We start from the raw sequence: 25,669 nt of genomic DNA, 5'->3' as shown, positions 1-25,669 counted from the left end.
TTTTAAGTCTTTATCCATGGTCTGAGAGTCCAGCCATTTCAGGGAATGGGCAGCAAGTCTTCTCATTCCCGCTAATTCAGTCAAGGTTATCTTCCACAGGCGACTGAGCATATAGTCATCACATTGGGCGAACTCTGAAAGCCCAGGTTTGACCAGGATATAGGACTGTCCTTCAATTTCTTCAGAGGCGGATCAGACTAAGAAGGAATGCTTCAAATCACTATCCAAGACCCCTGTGCGGACGGACACACACACACACACACACACACACACACACACAGAGAGAGAGAGAGAGAGAGAGAGAGAGAGACAGAGAGAGAGACAGAGAGAGAGAGAGACAGAGAGAGAGTCAGGTAATTTTTTAAGAGAAAAGAAGGACCTGGGAAATGGTTCGGTGGCTAAGAGCACTTGCGACTCTTGCAGAAGAACCCAGATTTCGGTCCCCAACACCCACATTGTGGCTCATGGGGATCTTACACCTCTATGGCATCCATGGATTGCACTCATGATGTACAGATATACACATGTATGGAAACCAGTCACGTACTTAAAATCTTTTAAAAAATCTTTTAAGAAAAAAGAGCAAACGAGAGTGTGTGCCTATCACAGTTTTAGTTCAGTCCCAATGGCACAAGAATAGATGATAGAAAGATAGATAGATAGATAGATAGATAGATAGATAGATAGATAGATAGATGATTGATAGATAGATGATAGGTAGATAGTTGATTGATAGATGGTAGATAGGTAGATAATAGATGATAGATAGGTGATAGATGATAGATAGGTGATAGATGATAGAGAAAGATAGATAATAAATGTTAGAGATAGATAGGTGATAGAGAGATAGGTAGGTGATAGATAAATAGGTATAGATGATAGATATGTGATAGATGATAGATAGATGGATGGATAGATAGGTAGATAGATAGATAGAATTGAAGACACTGACACACAAAGAGAAGACCACAGAACACATGAGGAAAAGGCTACCTAAAACCCAAGGAACAGAGGAGAACCAGGGAGACACATATTCACTTAGGATGTCTACCCTTAGAAACGAGCAGAGGACAGACACCTGCCGCTCAGACAGTCTGGAGTGTCTGCAAAGGAGACCCCTGTCTGTCTGTGCAGCCTTCACAGCAGTCAATCTTCTGGCCAAATCAACTCTCAGCACACAGCATCTTCCCAAGGCCTCCTTTTCCTTCTCCTTTTGAGATGACTGCCTTAGTTTAGGCTCTGTTCTTCACACCTGAAGTATTCTAGCAAACCTCAGCGTTGTTTCTCCATTATGATGAAAGTGTCCATAGTTTCCTAGTAAACTCCCTGGATCCAGCTTTTCAGTATTTACCCAGCTGCAGTCTGCTGTCCACGGTTCCCAGCCAGAGCTGCGAATCCAAAGTTTGGGGCAACCGATTGACTGATGTTGAGATGGGTTCTGATTTATCTAAGGACAGCCCGGAACTTGAATGGTGGTCTAGGATCACCTTGAACTCTGCCCTCCTGTTTCTGCCTCACATTTTGGACTCATATGCACTCATAAGCTGTGATACCTGGGTAAGGAGACGAGGAATAGGTTCTATTATTTGCTCAAGGTAAGAAAGTGGGATTGGAGAGAAGACTGACAAACAATACAATAGTAAGAGATATACCCACTTTCACTGTGTAAAATCAAAGACAGCCCTGTTGATCATCCTTAGATTAAAAAACCTATCTGCCAAACTGATTAAGCCAATAAATATTTGCTTTGTGCCTAGTATGTTAAGTGTTATAAGATCTAGGGAAATTAAGAAAAAGAATGCATCTTGTGTTTATAGAACTTTTTTTAAAGATTTATTTATTTTATGTATATGAATACATTGTCTTAGACACACCAGAAGAGGGCATTGGATCGCATTACAGATGGTTGTGAGCCACCATGTGGTTGCTGGGAATTGAACTCAGGACCTCTGGAAGAGCAGTCAGTGCTCTTAACCGCTGAGCCATCTCTCCAGCTCCTAGAACTTTTGACTTAGACAATAGAAATCTTAGTTCATTCTCTCTCTCTCTCTCTCTCTCTCTCTCTCTCTCTCTCTCTCCCCCCCTGTGTGTATGTGCATGTGCATGTGCGTGTGAGTGTATGTGTTTAAAGTAGGACTCAGTGACCGAGTGTTTGCCTAACTGCCTAACATCTGTAAGACTCTGAGTTCAGGATCCATACCAATACGTAAGTGAACGTTTATTTGGTTATCTATTGAAGAAGGTGGGATGGCATGTATGGGGGCCTGGAGAGAGGCAAAGGTGTGCACAGGACCCAAGGTCATTCCAAGGTCACTTCTGAGGGGTTCCATTTGCACTCAGATCTTAGTAGTCAGGGGCCGCCTGGACTTGATTCAGGGACTTGACTGAGCAAGTGAGGGTGGCAGCTTTATGTCTCCTCTTGGCCACGCCTGCATCCGGAGCCAACACACAGCTGCAGAAATGAAGACCCGCGCTGTGCTCTCCCGATTCTGAGAGTCTCTTGCACTCAGTAGAGAAATATTTTACTAAATCTACTTGCAGTCTGAAAGGTCTCTGTACAAAATGAAATATTCAACAATTACTCTTTGGCTTACTCTTTTTTTTTTTCTGGCTCGTAGTTTGAACATTCTGAACTTTATAAATTGTAATCTGGATGGAATCAAATGATAGTGCGTCACTCCCAGACTTTGGACAGCATGAGAAAGGAATGCATGACTTATGTTATCACGGTATTGTCTCTAGAACTGGGGATGATCTCAGCTGCAGGGTAAGAATTCCAAGGCCATTGTCAGTTATACAGCAAGTTTAAGGTGACTGTGGGTTACAGGAGGCCCCGTCTCAAAAAAAAATTAATTAAAAAAGTCAACTCTTTATAAAATGGTCTATAAGTAGTTCTGTTTCTATACTGAAATATGTCTGATAATGCTTTTAGGTGTCTTAATCTTAATACAACATCTTTGGGAACATTTAAAATAAACCAATTCCTCTTTGACATAGTAATTATTTTTTAATTCAAAAGCTGCAGGTGGGAGTTTTACAAAATCAAGATAAGCTTAGTAAAAAAAGTTTTCTAAAATTAAAAGAAACAAACAAAAGAAGGTGATTTTTCTCAGTACCTTAGTATAACTTAACTGTTGCTAAAACTTTGATATGTCTGTTTCCAGTCTCCTTTTTCCGCATATTATTTTGATTTTCTGTTATTTCATGTAATTTTATCATATATGACATACATGTATACACATACATACTTAATATCTGGGCCTATGTAAGTGGTAACTAGTTTGCATGTGGTGAGGAAAATCTGGTTTAAGGACTGAGTAGACAAGGGGTTAAAATTTAAGCTTTAACGTCTGTTAGCGCTTATCACCTAAAACCACTTTGTACACATGAATACACAAAGAGTTCCGAACCCACCACGTCTTAGGGTTGTTGTGAGCATTAATTAAAGCGAAAATGGTTAACGCAGCATCTAGAAAATAGTAAATCCTCAATAGTGATTAAAATCATTACCCTATTAAGATAACATGATTAAGTATAATTGTTTTTTTTTTAGCATAAAAATCCCCAAACTCTTTCAGTTTTTTTCTCACAGGAGACAGCTACGTTCCATCTGCTGCATCCTGGGCTTTTCCTATCTTCCTCGGTTCCTTCTTTGAAATGCTACCCCTCGAACCAAGCATGGCCGCAGAACCAAGCACAGCCCTGTGTGGAACAGAAAGTGGAGTTGGACTAACTCTTCCCTCCATTACTTTAGGAAGGCTCTAATTTATCACACAGTCTCAACGACTTCTGTTTTCTTGTTTGCCACCATCACACCAGTGGCTCCCTGCCAGGCACGGCTCTCTTCTCTTCCCCGAGGAGCACCGTTGCTAAGTCACATAGACTTCAAACCAAATTTAGGCAGTTGGTGTTTTAGTCCCAAGGCAGGCCCACACAATTACTCTAACCAAATTACATATTATTAAATTTTATGCATCTCTCAGTTGTTGAGGGCATTTGTACCCCTGATTTCGTAATCTAATGCGTCTTTTTTCCCTCACGTAACCCGTTTCTGACAGCCATGCCTCCCTTTTGCTTTATCTCAGTCACTGACAAATGCGTTCGCATCAGACGAGGGGAAAGGAAAAGGCCTTGTGGTATCCATCTGAAACCTTTCTCTGGGTGGATGCCGTTTCGTTAACATTGCAATCGGGGCGGCCCTTCAACTAGTCACGATACACTCTACATACTACAAGATTCTCCCTAAACCACGCAGCTCACAAGGATAAAATGACTGCACGTGTCTTGTCAAAGTCCGCACATCTGCACCTGTGGCAAAGCTAGACTGTTTACGGACCTTTCCAGGAAGTGATATAGAAGCTCAAACAAAATAGCTTGTTCCTTTTTTTTTTTTCTAGTGGATGTTTTCTCTGACTTTTAATCTTAAAATAACTGCAAAGTTTTTCATGTTTACATACAAGTACTTAGCCATTCTCCCTAAAATAACACTCCTGTCTTAGACCTAAAGTCTTGGGCCCCGCATGTTGTTTTGTTTTGTTTTCCTTCTAACATCAGGGATATTCTTCCCTGTGCCTCCTGACAACCCTGATTTGATAAAGGCAGCCGATCTGACTTTTCACTCTATCGTTGAGATGATACCTGCTAATGATTCACAGAGATCAAGAGATGGGCTGACAGTTCCTCAGGAGGAGTATGTAAGTTCTGTGCTGAGACCTGTCCTCAACTCTCTTGGCTTACATGTTAGCTGTGTACACTCCTGCAGTTGAATATGGAGAAGAAACACAGGAATGATACACGACTCATAGGGTCAGTGTGGTAATTAGAGCCCATTAAGTACTCACGTAGAATACCTGCTAACATGTCGATGATGTTGCCCATGTTCTCAGTAAGTTGAGTGACGCCCTCATATATTTCTCCTTTTAGAAAGCCAGCCCCGCAGTCTTGAGTCCACTCACTGAGCTCATGCCCTCCGAGGAGTGCTTGTTAGGGGCAAGGCTCTAGACATGCATTAGTGAGAGCCGCAGTCCCTTTGCTTTCCGAGCTTACATTCCAAGGCAGAAGGCAAACATTTCGGTGTGTGAGATAACCGTACCATCAGCCATGAGAAAGTCAGAGGGTCAAAGATGTCAGGGAGAACTGTTTTCCAGAGGTGGTCAAAGTCCTCTCTGAGGAGGTGACGTGTGAGCAGAGACGCAGATGACCTTAAAGGGAAGATGCATAGAAGAAAGGAAAATCTTTGCTCTCTTTCCCTCATGAATGAATTTGTCGTCCGATTCAAAACCCGGGCCTGTTCCTGGGTTGCTGTTTTCTCCGATTCTGTGCTGAGAAATAGCAGTTTCGCTTCTTTCCAGTGTCCTCCAGGAGCCCTAGGGCTTCAGTTTTGCTGAGGGCCTCTAGGTCCACTCTGCCTTCATCCATTCCTGCTTCCTGCCCCCCCTCTTACTCGCCCCCCTTATGTGCCCCCTCTTCCCGTCTCTTGCACATGCTGCTTGAGATTCAGAGGCTGTCAGCAAGTCCCCGTGTGGCGTGCTGGTTTCTTTAGTTTCCTCCCCGTTTTCCTGCTCATTAGAACCATTTGTGTTTGCATAGGCAGAACACTGTTTAAATCAAACCCTGAGCCTGCATGGCTGCTTTCCCCCAAGGTTGCAATCATTTCTACTCTACCTACTGCTTTCTGTCAGAATTGGGTCCTGAGCAGAAGTCTCCTTAATGCTTACTCTGCCTTCTGGGAAATGAAATTATCAGCAAGGCTGGTCAAGAAATTGTGAGTGTTTTGCTATCCAAGGAATTCAAGTTTCTGCAGATACCTGGAGACTAAAATCCCCAGTGCCAAGATGTGCTACTGCTCTATTGGTTTTGTGAAAAGAATCTCTTACCTCTCCTGGCCGGAAAGGCTATGGCTACACTCCTGAATTCCTGCCATGTCTGGGCCTGCCATTTACACTCACCAAGAATTTTCTCCAGGGTCTCTCCGTCCTCTCTCATCCATCCTGGGTCAGCGGAGGTATACGCAGGTTCATAGCTTCCAACGAGTGAGGCCTATTCGCGCCAACCTTCCAATCTGCTTGGCCTAATTATAATTAAAGAAGAGGTCTAAAAATTAATATTTATTGGGTTAATACTTCAGTTATAAAGTGTCTGCCTGAGGTCCTGAGTCGGCTGTTTTTAACCTATGCAAGGGATGGAGCCAGGCTCTCAATTCCAGTGCTAGGGATGCCAAGAGAGGCAGAGAGTTCTCTCGAGGCTTGCTGAGAGCCAAGCCATCGCCCAGGAGAGTCTCGGGCCAGAGAAAGACCCTGTGTCAACAAACAAGGTGAAACTCAAGGTTGACCTCTGGTCTCCACACGCCTACATACGTGAACACACACTCACACACACTACAATGTTTAGGCGATGAAACGCTGTGCCCAAGACATCAGGAAGGTTCCCTGGAGCTTTAATATTGACACTCGGCTGGAATAATCGGAAGGCTCGGGATGGCAGGGATTCTGATCAAGCCTCGCACTCAGCGAGTGCCCTCTCAAGGTGCTGCTGCGACACCTCTCGACTGAAGGGCCCTTGGGAGTGAAAGGTCCAAAACCTCCATTTTTATCGGTGAGCAAATTGTAGCCAGAGAAGGTTAATTGACTTGCCTAGGGTCCCTCACACAGCTCATCGGGGAGCACACATTTTGAATTCTGCTCTGTACCCCAGCTTTAGGCGTTCCTGAGACCAGGTGTGACCTCTCTTTGCATTTTCAAGAGATTCGTGACAGGGTATCCCTTACCTTCAGACTTTACTTTTCCCATCTGCTAAAGGGATGATCATTTTTCTCTCGTTGGTGGAAGGCCTTGATGGAAGGATCCTGTTACAACAGTGCCTGCTTTCTTTGACTTTTATTTTCCCTGTTTTCCTCCCCTCCCTCCGAGCTTCCTGATGGCAGGCGGTATTTATTTATCTTTGTATTCCTTGAGTCTGTCCCTCAATAGCTACACAGTGTGTTTGTTGAATGAATTATTCACCAAGGTGAAGAACACAGAGTGGACTGAGGCTAACGGCATTTTGCAGGTCACCAGGTTTCCCTCTCTGAAGAGCAGGTCAAACCGGGTGCTGAAAGAGCCTTAGAGAGGATGAGGAAGGTTGTGGCTGACATTGTCTTGGTTGAATTACAGCAAACGTACTTGCTTCTAATGACAGAGTAAGCTGCTGTGTAAGGCTGCTTTTTTTAAATTTTTCGAAAACTGAAACGAGACCTGCGCCTTTCCAGAACATGCACTCACACTGTCTCAACGATGCAGCTTCTGACATTTTGTTTATGGTCAGGCAAGTTAACTTTTCTAGGTCATTATTTTTCCGATTTGTCACTGATCTGATGGGCAGGCAGACACCCCATGCACACCTGCTTTCCAGATTATTCTACCCCAGCGCACAGGCCTTGGATCCAGGCAGTGGGTACCTCAGAAGCAGGTGCAGGCAGGCACCACATACCTGGCTTGACTTTTCTCGGCGTCTGGTTCCCTCCGGGCCACACAACTGCCAAGGAATCCACTGCCAAGGCTGAGACACACATTTTTAAAGAACTCTAGCTCTCTCTCCTAAAGAACTTACACTTACAGACTACACATTTCCATGTAAGGTGGTGATGGGAAACCCAGGGCTCTCTCGGATCTAAAAGCAAACTGTTCCAGGCAAGAACAACTACTGTGTGTGTGGGGCAGGGGGATAAGAAAGTACAGACAGAGCTCAGGCCAGGGTCCTATGCTGGTCTCTCCTCCTCCCCAGCCCTCCTGGAGGAAGATTAAAATAGAGGAAACAAATAACATTTAATAATACATGGCTCATCTGCTTGGGCTTAGATAACAGTAGTTGAAAATAGACGCAGGCCCTAAACTAGCAGCTACCAGCACAGCTCCAGCCCTGACAGAAAGGAAACTTGAAATGTCAGCATCTGATACAGAGGTAGTGCTTCCTAGTAGCATTCTTCCTTTGACCTGCCCACGACTTCCACCCCAACTAAACCCATGAAGTGGGATCACCACGAAAAGGTATTTCCAAGAAATCCAGCCTATTCCTTTATCCCTACAATATGCCAGTGGGGGAACTGACTCTAACGCCAATGACTCTAACGCCAAGATTCATTTTGTAACTGCAGAGCATGACTAGACTTTCAAAAAGTAATTATGAACTAGCGTCTGCACTCGGAGCCCACCTGTTAACGAATAGTCTATTTTAGTTATGCCCAGTTGGCCTGAGGTCTCTCTCTCCTGAGTTGATTGTTTGCCTGGAAGGGAAGGTTGGTCCACGAATGACATAGTTCTATCTTCTGCCCTATAATGTATCCCTAGAATTGATGGTGGACATCTGGAACATTCCATGGGAATTTTTCATTATCCTTCTTCTGCACTTATCAGAGACTGTGAGACACTTGTTCCTCAGAAGAATTTTTATCAGAACGGAGGGGGTGGGGTGGGGAGAATGCGGTTGATGCCTGAGGTGATTTCACTTTAAAATGGCTGAACTCTTCGTTGAGGAGGTGCATCAGAGTTGTTGGGAAGGAAGGATGTCTCTGTAGGAGCCAACCCAGGACTGAAATTACTTACTGTTGAGAGGAGAGGGCAGAGAAAGACCCTAGGACGTCAGGTATGAAGGAGGTGTAACTGGCCAGGTTTGTATTCAGTGAGTTCTTCCTGGTCTCACTAGGTGGTTCTTCTTCTTCTTCTTCTTCTTCTTCTTCTTCTTCTTCTTCTTCTTCTTCTTCTTCTTCTTCTTCTTCTTCTTCTTCTTCTTCCTCTTCCTCTTCCTCTTCCTCTTCCTCTTCCTCTTCCTCCCCTCCCCCTCCCCCTCCCCTCCTCCTCCTCCTCCTCCTCCTCCTCCTCCTCCTCCTCCTCCTCCTCCTCCTCCTCTTCTTCTTCTTCTTCTTCTTCTTCTTCTTCTTCTTCTTCTTCTTCTTCTTCTTCTTCTTCTTCTTCAGTATTGGCAATCTTTTAACAGCCTTCCCCTTTCTGTCGCTCTTGGAAAGCTGGAAGGCAAACTTGGCTCAGTGTGAGAACACACAGCATGCACAAGACTCTTGGAGAGAGGAAGAGGGAGAGAAGGACAGAGTGGGGAGGGGAGGGGGGAGGGGAAAAGAAGGGGGAGGAGGAGAGGGATCCTAGGGTTGGGGGTGATGGTATGATGGCGAATACCTTTAATCCCAGCACTCCAGATTCTGCCAAGTTTCAGGGCAGCCAGGGCTGCACAGTAAGATGCTCTTCCGCAAACAAAAGCCTAAAATTAACATTAAAGAGGGGTAAGTAGACATACATTTCAAATTATGAGGCTATTTTTGGATTTTTTTCCTATAGATCTTTTTCAAGGGTAGTGAGCAAAACCGATGAATCTTCCATTTAATTTTTATTTTTGAAAAACAGCATCTGGGGCTTCTCTGAAAGGACGGAGTCCACAACTCAGTTGTCAGCTTTCAAAAACTTCGGTACAGCAAATGATTTCAAACGGTGTTTACCAAACCCAGACCGAGCTAAACCGTAGAATTTACATAAGGAGAGAACATAAAGGACTCAGCCAGGTGTGGGTTCATTGGCTCGTTAGGAAGCACAAGGAGAAGACATTTTACTTTTTAAAATACATCTTCTGTCGAGAGCTATAAACGATAGGGGAGAACAGGTTTCTTTCCTTCTATGTTTCCTGTATGAACTAAGAAATTGGTCTAATCACTCATTCAACTTATTGATTTTTATCTCTTATTTTTTCAGTTTGTCAGATTAGTAGAAATGAGACGAAAGAATTAAAAAATAGATGCTATAATTAATGGAAATTTAATCGTATTAATGCCATTTTTTAAGAGCCTTGCCTGATGAAAAGAAAGAACCATTTCTTTTGAGACAGGGTCTTCATAAATTAAACATTAAATGTGTGTGTGTGTGTGTGAGAGAGAGAGAGAGAGATACATACATGCATACATACATACATACATACATACATACATGTATCTGAGAGCCACAATGGCTGCTGATTCTCACCATCCTCCTTGTTTGATCCTTGTCCCCCAATTCTCATTACTCTATAGACCAGGCTAGCCCTCCAGTTTCTGTCTCCATTTCCCATCTCACCTCAGAAGCTTGGGAACTACTGACTGGCTCTGCTGTGCCTAGTTTGATAAGGGTTTGAGGAATCCGAAGCCAGAATACAGTTGCTCAGTAACCATTTCCCTTTGGAGCTGCCTCCCCAGCCTAGATTAAGGAAGCCATCTAGGCTCGACCTGAACTAACTGTGTAGATTAGGCTGGTCTTGAACACTTTATCCTCCTGTCTCAGTGCCCCAAGTCCTGGGATTTAGGTGCGGGCGCCATCCTTCTTGGTCAATTTACTTTAGACTAGGCTAACATGATCATAGATGCCAGTATTGGTTTCCAGACAGGAAGGTATTTGTAATGATTTCCATTTAATGGAATCTACACATCAACTAATAGGATAATTGTTCTACTGAAGTTTTAATAGCACAATATCTGGCAGGTATAGTATCACGTGCTCTGAAACAAAAGTAAGGAAAATGTCAGTTATTAAAAGTAGATGGAACTTCTTGAAGAGAGCAGTAGTCCATCAATACTACAAAATATAATTTTTTAGAAATAACATATTATCCCGTATTTCAACATGTTAGAAAAGGTACTCTGTAGCCCGCAATGTGTGACTTGGCTCAGTGGAGGAGAGGCCACACTGTATGTGAGATCCTTGGCTTAATATCCAGGATCACCAAATTTTACAGATAACTTACAGATACCTTTAAAAATGAGCATTATTTCTCTAAAGGGTTCTCACGCTGTGCAGACATTCATGATGATCACACTTTCCAGATTATAAACTGATGGAGTGACATTCCATGAGAAGCTTTCTTCACCTACAATTACACCGGAAATCTGTACGGGGAAACAGTGACCATAAAGTAAATTAAGAGTAAACATCAGCCGGGCGGTGGTGGTGCATGCCTTTAATCCCAGCATTCAAGAGGCAGAGGCAGGTGGATTTCTGAGTTCAAGGCCAGCCTGGTCTAGAGTGAGTTTCAGGGCCACATGGAAAAGCTCAGTCTCAAAATCAAAAATCTAAAAAACCAAACACACACACACACACACACACACACACACACACACACACACACAAACAAACATATACACAAACACACACACATAAACAAACACATATACACATATACATGCACATACACACACATACAAACACACATACATATACAAACACACACACAAACATGCACACAAACACACACACATACACAAACACATATACACATACACATGCACATACACACACAAACACACACACGTGCACACACATACACAAACACACATACATACACACACACACACACACACACACACACACACACACAACCAAAAACCCAAATAAACAAGAGGAGTATCAGTGATATCAGCAGGAAACATGCTGAATTGGGGTATTGAAAATGAGTCTTAACTCAGGTTCTGTAGGTTGCCCAGATTCTAAGTAAATATTCTCCTTTGAAAAATAGAATTAGCCTGTGTGGGGCTATCAATCCCTTGTGGCTTTAAGTAAAAGTCTAGCTTGTTTGCCTTAAAACATTCGTGTTTGGCTGTCTCTGCCATGAGTCCTACTCATTGGTTGAGCAATGGCTAGTAACCTCTGCAGTTGGCAACAGTCCTGAGAAGGTTGTTTGCTTCTGTCTGTGGGTGGGAAGTGTCTGATTTCTTTCACGTGTCCTTCCTGGGTGGAACATAATTACCGGGTATGGCATGGTGCAAGAGTAATGAGAAATAGCATTTGCTTCTGATAAACATGGGGGTTGGGGGTGGTGCAAACAAAACAACGTGTAAGGCAAGACTAAGACAGTATAGGGTTGTGGGGAGTTAGCAACCAGCTAGGAGAAAACTGAGGCCCTGTGAACTCCAGCCAATCGGTAAGCAGAACGATTCACCGTGCGAATTGCGAGTAACAAATCTGCTAGTATCACCGTGAACCCTTTGAACACAGGAAAGCACGTTCACTGTTACTTTGTACGTTTCTGCATGTCTTAGACGGGGACATGCGATCCACATGTTTGCTCAGAATATAAAGGAGTGTCTACTGAAGCATATAAAGAGGCTCCTCGTTTCCTGGAGGAAAAAGGAAAGGCATGAAAGGAAAGTGGGTCAAAAGTAAAGACCTTGTGTGCTTGTGTGTACATATATATTCATGTATATATGTGTGCACTTATGTAGACATATGCGTATTTGTGTGCGTGTGCACCCGAGCTCGTGTTGGAGAGCTCACATACAGAGAGAGGCCAAAGCTCAATGTCAGTGCTCTTCACCGTTCTCCACATTCCGGTTTGAGACACTGGTTCTGGAATATATGGAGCTTGCCGACCGGGCTAGAATGGCTTGCTAACAAAGCTAAGCCGGGATCCTCCTGTCTCTGCCTCTCCAGCACCGGTGTGACAAGCACATCCTGTTATGCTAGCATTTCCATGAATCCTGTGAGATCCATTCAGGTTCCCAGGCCTGCACTGCATGGCTCTTACCTTCTCCCCAGCTCCCATCCAGTCCTGATGCTCTGACTTCCCACTCTCCACAGAATAGAGACTCGGGTCAAGATGCATTTCTGTTTCCTTTAATGCCATTCCGAGAGGACAAGAGGCACTGGCAGAAACTGGGTGACTCACGCAGGAGATACTTTAGGTCTGCAGGAGGCAACGGGATTCATGGGGAACTTGTACATTGGTGCCCGGATATCTGTTTACCAAGAAAAATCCCATACTCAAGGGTGCTGTGAGGTTACAAATAAACCATGCTCTCAGGAACCCTTGCCTTGAGCCCCAGAAGCTAAAAATACATAACCTCTCAATTGCCCACCACCAAACAAGGATCTGACACGTGCTAGTCAGTGCTCCACCCTGAGCTACATTCCCACTCTCCAAATCTCAGTTTTCAGTTGACAAATAACAGATTAAAAACCAAAAGACTATTCGACCTTGTGTCTGCGGGGCAAACAAAACTGCATGTGTGGGCTAGCCTTGTTCTGCTCCAGCAGTCTGTAGCATCTGAGGTATGCTGATAATTTATAAGCATGGTCTAAGGAACTACTGTGGTGGAGAACAAGTAGAACCAGCATTGCAGAAATGTGTAGCAGGCAACGTTAAATACGGCCATTATGATGGTTCCGGAAGACCCCAACTCCCAATCATCAAAGACAGGTGTAGGGAGAACCGGTATGGTTTCCTTGACACTATGAACTAGTATTCTGCTGTATTCCCAGAGAATTTCAGGAAAAGATAGAACGTGAAAGAGAATGAAAAAATTAACATGTAAAGTGACGGCACAATGTCTACTACGTCTCTGGAAATTTCCATTAATTAATTTGCTCTTTGAGATAGCATTGATACAGGTTGTGGTCGTTTGGAAGGCCAAGGAAACCAAAAAACGTTTAAAAAATTTTATTTCTGGTTCTCGGATATAAGGTATTTGGACTTGAAAGATTGGTAAGTCATAGTGAGCTAAGTTAGAAGTATGATGCATTTAAACATAATGTGAAATTTGTCCAAAATGTTTTGCCTTTAAACAAATTCCGAGTGCTGAGGTTAGAAACAGAAACTGTGGGAAGTCCTTTTCGAAGTGACAAGGCCACCACCATTTCAACTTTGCTGAACTTGGTACAATGCCAATAAATACACACACACACACACACACACACACACACACACATACACACACACACTCATGCACACACATATACATATACGCATATAAACAATAAACTCATTTATAACAGAAACTAGAAACCCCCTTCAACAAATTGTCCTTTGTGATGTTACTAAAAAGTGTTATTTACTAAAAAGAACGTATGCATTCAAATACAACCTTCTTCTTAAGTTAATTTTTTCAGAAATCACTCACACTTTGATGGCAATCACCGATATGTGAAATTTACAAATAGCTTAGAAAAATATTTCAGTGGACTGACTAAAAACAATCTATCTAAGCGAATTTATTCCATTTGTAATAAGTATCAATGGTATCTATGCTTGTACAGTCATAAGTATATTCTTGGAAGATTTCTGGGTTATTTTGTTTCGAATTGGCTATGCCAGTTAAAGTGCTGTCATATATGGATGGACCATAGACCCTTGATGCTGACCCGAAGGGTATAGTAGTAAGTGTTACAGGTGGGCTTGCAAGTTTGCCAAATACCACAGTCGTGCGATACAATCTATGTGTAAAATTAAGACTTCTTTGACAAGTGGAAGCCAAGAGTATGCATTGAGCGGCTTGTGCTCCAAAACAGAAATAGAAATGAAATGAAGCAACCTCAGACCAGGATCCAGGAGAGAAGACTGCCCTACACAAGTAAACAAATAAACATAAACACCATCAAGCTGGGTGGAGTCTCCCAAAGCGGGGGATGTAGCTGTCAGAAAGAACAAACACCTTTGGCATAGGAGATTCTAGAACAAAAGCTGACTTCGTTGGACGCTTAAAATTAAAATCGAGTAGAAGCTGTCAGAAATTTTGTAAGTTCGCCAAATTTGTAGAATTACTGTTTACATTCTCTGTGAAGGTAAAAAAAAAAACAATTCTTCGGAGGAAAAATAACAAGAGTTAGTTGAGAAAAATTGTGGGAATAATCTGCGGAGAAACAGTGGACAGTGGGGATTTCTGAGTGCATGTACGTTGAGCACAGCCTGGGCCGGCGGGGCCTGTTGTGCTGTTTGCTCTGCTGGCTGGGGTCTGTTCTCAAGGCTCCTCCCAGCATTTGTTTACACAGACAACTTATTTCTCCGGGGAGGGGCTGCGCTTGCCACTCTTCAGTAGCACCTCCAGCAGCACACAGAGAGAATCAGTTTTCTGTGACGGCTCAATAATTGCCTTTATTATCCTTACATGGTGAAAATTATGTCAGCCTACAATTTCAGCAAAAAATGCAAAATTGAAAATGAACATAGAAAATCGTGTGTACATTTCTCTGACATGAAATCACCGTGTGCTGCCAAACGGAGCACAAATGGCCCTCTAACAGGGGTCCTGGGCAACAGTGGTTGATCAAAAACCTCCTCTGTGGCAGCCACACCAAGCCACACTGCTGATGTCAAGGACAGACCATCTGAGTCCTATGCTGTATATTCTCAACAGTATTGTGCTAGAACACAAATATATAGATTTGGGCATATACATATACATGTTCATATATATATGTATATATATATATTACAGAACTTAAATAATTCATCCCAATAAATTATTTAAATGATTCAGAAATTCCTTTGTCAAACAGATTAATGGAACCTTGTTATTCAAAAGATAAATCATTTTATACGAAGTGGCAAAGTCTTCAAGGGGTAATAAAGGTTTTATGAGAGATAAACTTTTAATGAATTGATACTTTTGCACGCGCTTATTTTCTGTAGACACAAACACACACACACATATATGATGACATTGATATTTCTATTAAGGCGTTCTGATTGTTTTTGAAGGAAACTGTTCGCATTACTTAAAGCAAAGCGTTTCTTACAGATTTAAGGCTTAGAAGCTGATGTATTACAATTTACCAAGTGAACCTTCAAATAGCGCTGTAAATGTTATTTGTGTAAGAGATAAGCGACTGTTTTTTTTTTTCTGTTTGTAATTTGTATGACAATCTAGCAATTGTTACTCATGAACACTTTTATGCCCGTCGCTGTGTAGTTTCAAAGTGTATCAGGCCTGCAGGACGTTCTTCTGCGTGGGTCTAAATCAGAGGCATCTTTTTCTCTAGAAAAATCATGAACTAGTATTTGCACAGAAAGACCCTAAGACCCTGGGAACGATCTTAAGGATTTTTATGGAGTTCAGTGAGCATTCTTCAGTTCAATTCTGGCATAGTTTCAACCGGGGACTCCACTAAAATGCCGTTGGTTTATTTTATAATTAAAAACAATGAAATCATAGTAACAAAAATATATAATGTATGGAAGTCTTGTTTATTATAGAAACATCCATAAAGAAAGAAACATGTTCTAACTTTTCTCATTACCCCAACGGGAATTGCATCTTTAATCACACAAAGCACAGCAGCTTTCTAATTTTGTTTAAAGGGTCTCAGTGCTTAGAAAACACCCAGACCAGGTTATTATAAATCTACAGCAAATTAGCATCCCCAGCCGCCCCCCCCAGCTCTACGTAAGGGCTCTCTGAGTGTCATAAATTTAATGGTGTATTAAGGCTTGCATTTGGCTCGGTTTTGTAGATGTTAATAATCTATACAGTATTTAAACATTTCATTCATTAACTGGAAAATTTACTCAAAGATAGAGTTGGTTCCATTTTGAAGGGACAGTATTTTATAACTGACTTTTGAAATCCTATGTATTAACTCAAGTAGGTAAAGATAGCTTTCTAACATTTAATTCAATATCTATTCTTGACATTATTTTTTTCTGTATATAAGCATATGCCACCCTTACAATTTCGAATCTGTACCTGCATAAAATACCTTGGTATGCATACACATATATATGTATATATATGTAAATAAACTTTAAAGTATGCATTGAATAATGGCATGAAAATGTCAAAATTCATTATTTCAGGTATTTCCCAGATTCTTTCTTTGACTACGTGTAGATTTACTTACTGTATGCCTACACTCTGAGAAACACACAGAAACAACCCAAGAAGTAATATTTTCCTTGGGATTCATATTATTGACAAACAAGTCTTAAATCTTGGGTTCCTTCTCCTTTTATATTTTACGGCTGATGAGTGCAGTCAACTTCTCTCTGCTTTTATTTTTTACAAATGCTTTCTTCTCATTATTATCTACCGCCTTTATCTTTGAGAGTCGTCACTTGGCATGTAATAATAACCCAGTATCACAGTGAATTATTGTGCTCCAATTACCATTAGATAACAAACAGGAAATTGGTTTTATTTTTGCACTCCGCTCTATATTGTCTGAACAACGTAAAATACATGGTTTGCATTGGAGCCATTAATTCAAGTCGTAAGGACACAATGGCAATTAAGTTGGTGCCATAATTACATCCCCATAGTGAGGTGGGGGAACTCTTGGCACACTAATAGTCCGTTTCCGTTCTGTTGCAATCTGTGATTTTGGTAGGAAGGACAATTGAATTAAGGGTAGATAATTTAGACAGACACACAAAAGCATATCCCAAGAATATTTCTCCAGGCGACAGCGCAGCACCACAGTGTTTAGACACATTATAATAGTGTTTTATTTTTCAATCTGAAGCAAAAATTATTTGGTGATTTTTTTTAAAGTCAAAATACTTAAAAGTATCCATGCAGCAAAATATCATCGTTACCACTCCACTTCTGCAGTCCTTTGAGATACGAAAGATATTTTAATACGATTCTGAACTTCTGTTAGTTTCAGAGAAATAATTAATTCTATTCTACTAAACTTTTATGTATCACAACGGCATGTGCTGATGACGTCCCTGTGCAGTCTGGGGCCTTCCTGTTGAGCTGCAAAGAGTTACAATGGGGTGAAAATTCAATGGAAAGATTTAAATTATTGTGGAAAGGTGGGGACTTTTAACATCTGATTGGCAAACCGTATGATACTATGAACGATCTATATAGCACTTTACTTTGCAAATTACTCTTCTGCTTCTCACATGCTCAGATTTGTTTTTATCAAAATATATAAAACAAGTAAATGTTTTCGCAGAAACATAAATAGTGCTGCTGTTGTAGTTCACCTGGGAGAGTGCTTGCCCAGGATTTAGCTGTCCTTGGGTTCCATGCCCAACACTGCGTAAGATGGCCATGATAATACAACATAATTCCTGCGCATAGGGGCTGGAGGCAGAAGGATCAGAAACATGGGGCTACCCTCAGCTACACGCTGGTCTGGGCTGCATGAAATCCTAGTTGAAAAACAACCCAGTTACACTAATAAGGAGATAAAACAATGGAAAACATCAGTAAAAGTTAAGGGAAATAATCAGAGGATCAAAAAAGCTGAAGTAAAAAGTGTCATGTTTCATAATTTAAACCACAGAGTGTCTTTACACGAAATACATCTTATTTATTTATTGAAAAAACATTCAGACTATATAAACAACTACATTTCATGTTGGACAGCTATGAGAACTTAGCTTTAATCTCAAAACACCAGAAAATGATAGAGCGATACCTTTGACATTCCAGAACTTACAGGGGGCATCTGCGTGTTTGCATCCTGACTCCTAAGATCGCCAGCAGGTTGGTCATACTGCAGTGGACAGCAGTATGGATAGACAGAGCCGTGGAAAACCCCACGGAGAGTATTCTGTGAGGCTGCTGTTCAGCGTGGAGCTGCCGACACAGTTAGCATCTGTTTGCGTCTGTTCTGCACCCAAGTGATAGATGCACGGTGAGTTAGGAGGAAAGGTACACGCAGAGACCGGTATCCTGGCTTAGCTTCAAGAATTTTAAAGAAACGTAGAGAAATCTCATCTCCACGGTTGACGTGGTCAAGTTTCCATGTGTTAGAAAGAACGGGAGATCGATCATTTCTAACCATCCACGTTAACAAGGGAAGATGCTTGAGGGCATGCATCATGAACAAAATAATAACTGTAAGTCAGGACAGAGAGCTTTGCAAAGACAGTGCAGCTATCAGTCTTCGCTTGACAGAAACATTGATAGAGGAAGATCTATAAGACCCAATTAGAGAAAATCCTCACGGTGCAGAGATTAACAGGAGTTATGGGAACAATCTATGGAAAAGAAAGACTTTGACTTATGAGAAACTCAGTGGAACAATGATTTGGAGGGATATCATTTTTAATTCTCTTGCTTTCAAGTAACATAATTGTAGTGGTATAAAATTTTACAATCCTTTAGAGATAGTTTATGCATATTTAAACACTTGATGCATGTAGAAAAACTCACGCAGCCACTTATATGGGTGGATATCTTTTCAAACTAATAATTATAAAATGATGGTCTTAAAATGAATATGATTCTACCTTGTAAATAATATCATCAAGCATAGCATACCATAATCACGGGTAGATCCTGCTTTTCACTACTCCGAACTTCGAGGCTGTATCGTATCCTCTTAGGTAAGGCTTGACCTTCTTGGACAAACTTGACTGAGCCTAGAGAGCTGAGAGAATAATTAGAAACTTGTTGGCCTTGCCAAATGCTTTCATATGTTTCTGGTCTCATGGAAAATGAGTTTTGATTTCATCTTGGCTCCATGCTTGGCAAGGCAGAAGGGAAAGAGCTAGTCATTTTCAACCAGCTCTACTTAAATCCATGACTCTCACTGCTTTGAGCTGCTCTAGAGCAGGAAGCCCACCTTCTCCACCAAGCATTAACTAGTATGATCAAGAAAAAGGGCCAGGCTCAAATTTAGGCTGTAATCTAAGTTTGCTCCTAGTTTTGAACTAGAAAGGGGAGTGGTTTTATAATACTTTTGTTTGTTTGTTTTTTATTGTCGCTCTTTTTTGAAACAAACATCTTACTATGTAGCTCTGGCTGTCCTGGGAATTACTATGTAGACGATGCCGGCCTTGAACTCACAGAGACCAGCCTGTCTCTGCATTGCAAGGGCTAGTATTTAAGGTGTCACCACTATGCCTGGTTTTATTCCATACTCTTCAACCTGTGAGGTAAAAAAAGTGTTCTTTATGACGGATCCAACTTTCCCTCTGAGACAGTTCTCTTCAACACTGCACCAGGTTGCCTCACCCACCAGTCCCAGCATCTTCTCTATGGAAGCCCTGTATGGCCCATTTAGACTTTGTTTATTTATATTCAAGTTCGCTTCAGCAGGACCATGAAGAAGGCACCAGCTGGATTTACTGGCTTATACCAATCGCACTGTTTTGTCAGTAAGCCCACTTTCAAATCCATCAGCCTGTTTGTTGCCATTCAGACTTCTACTTGACAACTACCTGATCGCTTCCCCATAAACGAAGACACAGGGATGGCAAATAGTTTTGGAAAGTAACCTGATTTTGGGATCAGAAATACACCGGGCCTGTTGAATAGAATAATCTCTAGCCTCTTGAAGTTGTTTAAATTAAAAACATGCGTTCCTACAGTTGGGAAAACATGTATGGTAAGACATTTGAAGCCCATCAATCTCTCCCACCACATGAGCTAATGAGTTCCTTCTGTTTGCTTTGAATGAAATCACCATGAGTGGTTAGATGTTGATTTAACATAAAACAAATGGAAATGGGTGTTTCTTTGTCCTTTGTAGAATCTATTAAAAACAAAAACAATTATTGAGTACCATGGGGAAGTCAATGATTCTGCCATTACTTAAATGATAGTATATATTGAGTAGTTTCGTCCATTGGATTTGAGGAAGGAGTAACACGCACTCCAGTTTTCTGGGGCTGCTCACATCTGTAGACGCTAACACCTCACTCACGTTTTTTTCTACTGCCACAACACCTGTATCGCTATAGCTTGTGATTTGAACAGTCGAGAAGTATCAGGTACATCATGTTTTTTGGATATGAACAGTCTCTGTGGAGTGTGTCACATAACTATTCCCTTTCAGTGTCAGGGCTCTGCCAATTCTGTCTTATGATACATATGATACTTAAAGAAACGGTAAGAATTTTAAAATTCCTAAACATTTAACACATTTTGGAGAAGATTACCCCCCCCATGTGTGTGTGTGTGTGTGTGTGTGTGTGTGTGTGTGTGTGTGTGTACTGGCATAGCAAGTTTCTCAGGGTGAAACCATTTTGAACCTTTGAGTGGAAGAAAATACACACCCTATTGAATCAAGATTGGAAATCCTTATGGGTCATTTTATACTTTCTAGTGTTTCAACTTACTTTAGGCAAAATTTCCTCTTCTCTCTCTCTCTCTCTCTCTCTCTCTCTCTCTCTCTCTCTCTCTCTCTGTGTGTGTGTGTGTGTGTGTGTGTGTGTGTGTGTGTGATGTTTTCTCCTTAGAAACACAGTGGAGAGTGACTCACTTTATGTCTTGGGCATCAAAGAGTATCAGACCTATGAAACGTAGACAGTGGTTTCTTTGAGAGATTCTTTTTGAGAGAATTAAATAAACGAGCCAACATATGGCCAGCTTAATTCAGGCAAAAATGTCTATTGATTACTCACTAAGCTCACTAAATAAAAACTTCAGGCTAAGTTTTGCTTCCCCAAAGAAAATAGGATTAGACGGGCCTGTGCACTCACTGGGGCTTCCTGTGAATCAGGCCAGATGAATGAAAACCTTCAAAGCTGAACAAAAGAACTGGCTATTTTTTTTTCTTTTTGGCAAATGCAAATTATTAGTAGTTTGACGTACTGTGTTTTACACTCACAAATAAAACTTTTTTTTTAAAAAAGAGGAGAATGTGATATTAACTGTCTTTGATGTCTGAGAAGCATTTGTCTGCCTTCTTTTCAGCTACTTTGAATAGGCAGACTTAACTTTCCTAGGTAGACCACTGCCTTGCATAGATTTTTGACTAGTGGAAAACCTAAGCTGTAATGTTTGCACAAGCCCTGCAAAGGTGTGCATTTTCCAGGCTATTTTAACTCGGCATGGATGGATTTGAACTGATGGAACCAAGAAATTCCAAGCGAAGAGTGTCTGTCCTTTAAGGCACAGGTATTCCCAGCATCCCGCATTTTATCAGTATCCTTCATCCTGTGGAAGGAACAGGGTCACGGGAAACTCTCTAATCTGAGAACGGTAATGCGTCAGTGGTTTGGATACACACCGATTTAACTTCAGGTTTTCTCCAGTCAAGAACTCATTTGACCAGTATTTGAATGATTTTAGTGCTGCAAATATTTGGCCTTGTGACAAAATGCAAATGCTAATTGATATTCAGAATCTTCCAGTCCTTCGGAGCAATCTCCTGTTGACATTTTAATAACATTGTTTGGAATGATTTCCGAAGTGTGGTGACTGCAGCTTACCCGCAGTAACAAAAAGTACATATTGTTTCTGAAAGCAAACAAGCTCAAGTTTCACCCACTTCTCCAGAGGTCTCAAACCTGGGAGAATTTGCCTCTCAAAGGCAAATATGGCTGCATTCATTAGCCCACTCGGCAGTTTAGGAACACATTGAGAAACTTACTACTCTCTCCTCTGAAATCTTACAATTGAAAATAAAATCCAGATTTTTATTTATTTATTTACCTCCCGGGCAGTAGGCGTTTACCTAGCTTTTAAACGTTTATTTATTTATTTTCTCCTAGCGTGATACCGTTGTGGTGTGGTCCTTTCAGCTTGTTTCGGTCTTTGCTGCTGACACTGTCAGCACAGAGGGGCAAGGGAGGTTTCAATATAAGGAAACAGACCTAAGAGGGCTGTGAATGTTCGAGCAAGCAAAGCCTTGCAGTCTCCTTTCCTTCCGTTGCATATCCTGGTGAGTTTAATCAAAAACAAACAGAACGCTCTTGTGAAATATAGTCAATAAAGTCAAAGTTTAGCTAGCTCTATGTAACTACAAAGAAAAAGTCATCGCAATTAAAAAAAAAATGTAACTTTCGTTAACGAGCGCGCCGGAAATCTCAGGTATCAAAGACGCCTTAGCCCTGGAGCGTCCCCTGCGCGCCGCCGCCGGACAGAGGCAGCCACGGCGAACAGACCTCCTTTCTCCAGCCAGCAGTCACACAAAAGGAGGGCTGCGGAAACTAAAAGTTTCGGGGCCTCCGGCTCGGGGCACGCGGAGCAGAGAAAACCTGGAGACGGGGTGGGTAAAACACGCATCCAGAGCGCCGGGGCGCAGTCCTAGCTGGGAGGGAGCTTCTGGGCCTGGAGGGGAAGAGGGACATAAGGAGCGGGGTCTCAAGCTGCAGGCCCCAAGCCCGGCCCCCGGTGGCCTGAATGCGAGCTCTCCCGGATCCCCTGCACCGGGATCCCGAAATAAAAGCGATGTTTGGAAAGTGCGTGTGTGCGCCCGGGCTGCAGAGAGAGCAGCGGGCGCGCAGAGAGTGGAGTTCGGGGGAGGGGAGGGGAGGGGGGCGGGGTGCAGAGGGTGAACGCTGGATCCCGAACCCCGGGACCTGGCTGGGGGTGTTTGGGGAAGGTACGCAGCCGATTGATAGGGGGAGGAGAGGGGAGGGGCGCGAGCCTGCGCGGGCGCCTCTGGGGCGCGTTCCGCGGCCGTGCGCGCGTCCCCCGCCGCCACCGCCACCAGCGCCTCCCGGAAAGCCCTGCGGCCGCCCCACCGGGCTGAGCCCGGGCCGGCCAGTCTTGGGGCGGCTGCTCGGCCGTCGCCACCGCCACCCGAAAGGCTAGATCGCTTGTAAGTGTCCCCTTTGCTGCTGCTCCTCCTCCTTCCCCGCGCTCCGGCGCCCCGCTGCCGCAGCTGCTCCAATGGAGTGGAAAATGGCCATTGGGCGCAATGAGTTCTAGATTATCTGCTCCGCGTTTTGTACTCAGCTGCCTGTCTTCTTTGGAGTTTGCACAAGCCCCTTGGCTGGCAAACGAGGGAGGGAAAGACGGATGCTGCGCCGCGGTTCGCGCTCATATGTTTATATGATTAGCAGTCCTGGGCTGAAGGGGCTGGGGGTGGGGATTGACGAGGAGGAGGAGGAGGAGGAGGAGGCAGGAGGTGACTCCAGTTCAGCCCTAGCTGAGTCCGTGTCAGGACTTCGGGCTCCCCGCCTCTCTCTCCCTGCTCTCCTTGCTCTCCTCTAGCTCTCACTCTCTCCCGGCTCACACTCAGCACACACACACTCACACACACACACATACACACGCGCGTGCACCCGCACGCAGAGGTGCCCGAGCGCCATCGGGAGCTTACCGGAGGATTCTTGGCGATTGTTGAGGGGACCAGCCTCCCTCCGCGGCTGTGCAGTGGCGCGGCTCTTCCCTGCGCCTCCCGTCGCTTTCCCCGAGTTCCTCACCTCCTGCATCCGCGGAGACACCCCTCGGTCCCCCAGGCCGGGAGACCCGACATGTGAGGAAGGGCCGGCGGCAGAATCGTGCCCCAGGCCGCAGGGGCGGCGCGTGCGCCGGATGCAGGTCCTGCCGGCGCTGCCCGTGCGCTCCGGGCTCCTCGGGACCGACTGACGGACTTGGCCTCGCTCCCCGGCGGCCGTACTCCTGCCGCGGCTAGGGGACTCCCGAGTCGGCGCACCTCCGCCAGCCTTGCTCTCTCATCCCCGCATCTTTTGGTTTTGAATTTTGATTTTTTTTTCGGCTCCGGAAGGAGCGTGCAGCGGTAGGCGCGCGCGTGTGTGGGCAAAGCCCCCAGTGTCGCGGAGCGGCTTGTGGGAAACTGCGGGAAGATGTTGACTTAGCCCCCCGGCAGCCGCCCGGGCCGCTGGGCTGCTTGGCTGGACTCGGCGGCTGACGGCGGTGGAGACTGGAGCCGGAGGACACGCCGAAAAGCCGCGCGGCGCCGTGTCCGACCCGCCAGCCGCCGCCTCCCCGCGCCCTCTCAGCCAGCAGGAGCACCCCGCGCCGGTCGCCTTGGCCCTTCTCTCTCGCCCGTGTCCCCGCGCGGCTCCCCGCGCCAGATTGGCCCTCCCCCGGGGCGCGCTCGCACACCGAGGTAAGCGCCAACAATGTGCCTCTGTGGCTGGCTTCGGAGACCTGTTTGCTGGGCTCCTCCCGATGGGGCTGACGACTCGGAGGTGGCCGTGTCTCGGGGACAGACCGGCGCTGGCCACTCGTGCGCAGCCCTTCCCGCCGACATCGATCCGCAGAACTCTGTGCGGTGCAGCCCGCTCGCCGGGCCGCGTGCGGCTATTGTCACGCTCTCGGGAATCAGGCTGGCTGCTGGGGGCCGAGAAGGCGGGGGCTCAGGTTTGCGAGCCAGCTCCAGCCTAACCTTGCTTTTTTTTGGAGGGGTGGGGGAAGGATTTCTTAAAAATCTTAACAGGGACCGGAAGGTGCCCTTGCTTCTTTACGCAGTGGGTCTGAGGAGGGGACTGTCCAGTGAGCACTGGGGGGTGTCCCGCTCCAGGTGTTGGGCCCCTGGCTCGGCGGGGACTAGTCCGTGGGTTGCCGCTGGGAACGAGTCCCTGGGAAGGGGACTGTGGGGGAGGGCTTGGATGAGTTGTCGCGGGCCGTCGTTTCTTGTTGGTCAGGTGGTGCTGAGAGGCGAGAATGAGAGCAAAGCACAGCCAGATGTGGCCGCGCCGGTTCAGAGACTGGCAGCGATCAGGGGTGGTGGGCTGCGGGGCCAAGGGAGCGGGACAACGGAGCCCGAGGGTGGCGGGGGCCCTGAGACTCGGCGGGCCAGAGCTAGGGCAGAGAAGCTCCCGGACCCGCAGTGAGAGGGCAGCAGCGGGCCGCGCTGGGCCTGCAGCAGAAGTTAAGGGGCGTGGGCTCCTGGGCTGCCTTTGGGGTGGGGAGCCTGCTGGGTCTGGTGCGAGCCTCAGGTTGAAAGCAGCCTGGAGACGGAATCGTGGGAGGAGCGCGAGGCGAGGGGGACCTTTGGGGTCGCGGGCGTGGGCTCCCGGATCCCAGACTCTCCGCCACACGGACGGGGGGAGATCCACAGCGAGAAGGAGTCCATGAGTATGCAGGATTCCTGCTCTTGGGACCAGCAAAGTTTTTTCTCTTCGTTGAACTGCAGGATTTGGGTTAGAGGGAAGCGCTGGAGGCCTTAGCGAGTGCGGGACTGTCTCCTAGCAGAGGCTGAGGCTCGTGCGTCTTCCTGGGTGTTTTGGAGCCCTCGGTCCAGCCTGTCCTCTAAAAGCAGCGTCCTGCGCTGCCCATCATAGCCCTTCCCTG

The 25,669-nt window shown here is 44.7% G+C and overlaps 1 protein-coding gene and 1 long non-coding RNA gene across 74 annotated transcripts in view; one reads left to right on the top strand and one right to left on the bottom strand.

Moving 5' to 3' along the window:
* LOC148006776 (uncharacterized) overlaps nucleotides 1-25,629 on the bottom strand; it is a 68,318-nt gene extending 42,689 nt beyond the window's left edge. For 3 of the 18 annotated variants that reach the window (XR_015672670.1, XR_015672668.1, XR_015672671.1), the window contains exons 1-4: nucleotides 23,730-23,820; nucleotides 12,529-12,739; nucleotides 9,165-9,246; nucleotides 5,949-6,070 (exon numbers count right to left, since the gene is read on the bottom strand). This is a non-coding gene — a long non-coding RNA (uncharacterized LOC148006776). Of the gene's footprint in view, nucleotides 1-1,813; nucleotides 2,554-2,987; nucleotides 5,202-5,948; nucleotides 6,071-9,164; nucleotides 9,247-12,528; nucleotides 12,740-18,994; nucleotides 19,104-23,729 lie in introns of those variants that run through there. The other 15 variants (XR_015672664.1, XR_015672684.1, XR_015672681.1 and 12 more) reach the window with 15 other exon arrangements.
* Adgrl2 (adhesion G protein-coupled receptor L2) overlaps nucleotides 1-25,669 on the top strand; it is a 618,928-nt gene that overhangs the window by 421,459 nt on the left and 171,800 nt on the right. For 24 of the 56 annotated variants that reach the window (XM_087615498.1, XM_087615565.1, XM_087615417.1 and 21 more), the window contains exon 1: nucleotides 23,626-24,482. The gene's annotated coding sequence lies outside the window, so the exon portion shown is untranslated. 56 annotated transcript variants of the gene reach the window in all.

This window comes from Rattus norvegicus, chromosome 2, assembly GCF_021556685.1.
Source record: "Rattus norvegicus strain SHRSP/BbbUtx chromosome 2, alternate assembly SHRSP_T2T, whole genome shotgun sequence".
NCBI lineage: Eukaryota > Metazoa > Chordata > Mammalia > Rodentia > Muridae > Rattus > Rattus norvegicus.
This window is presented reverse-complemented; position numbering and strand designations above follow the sequence as displayed.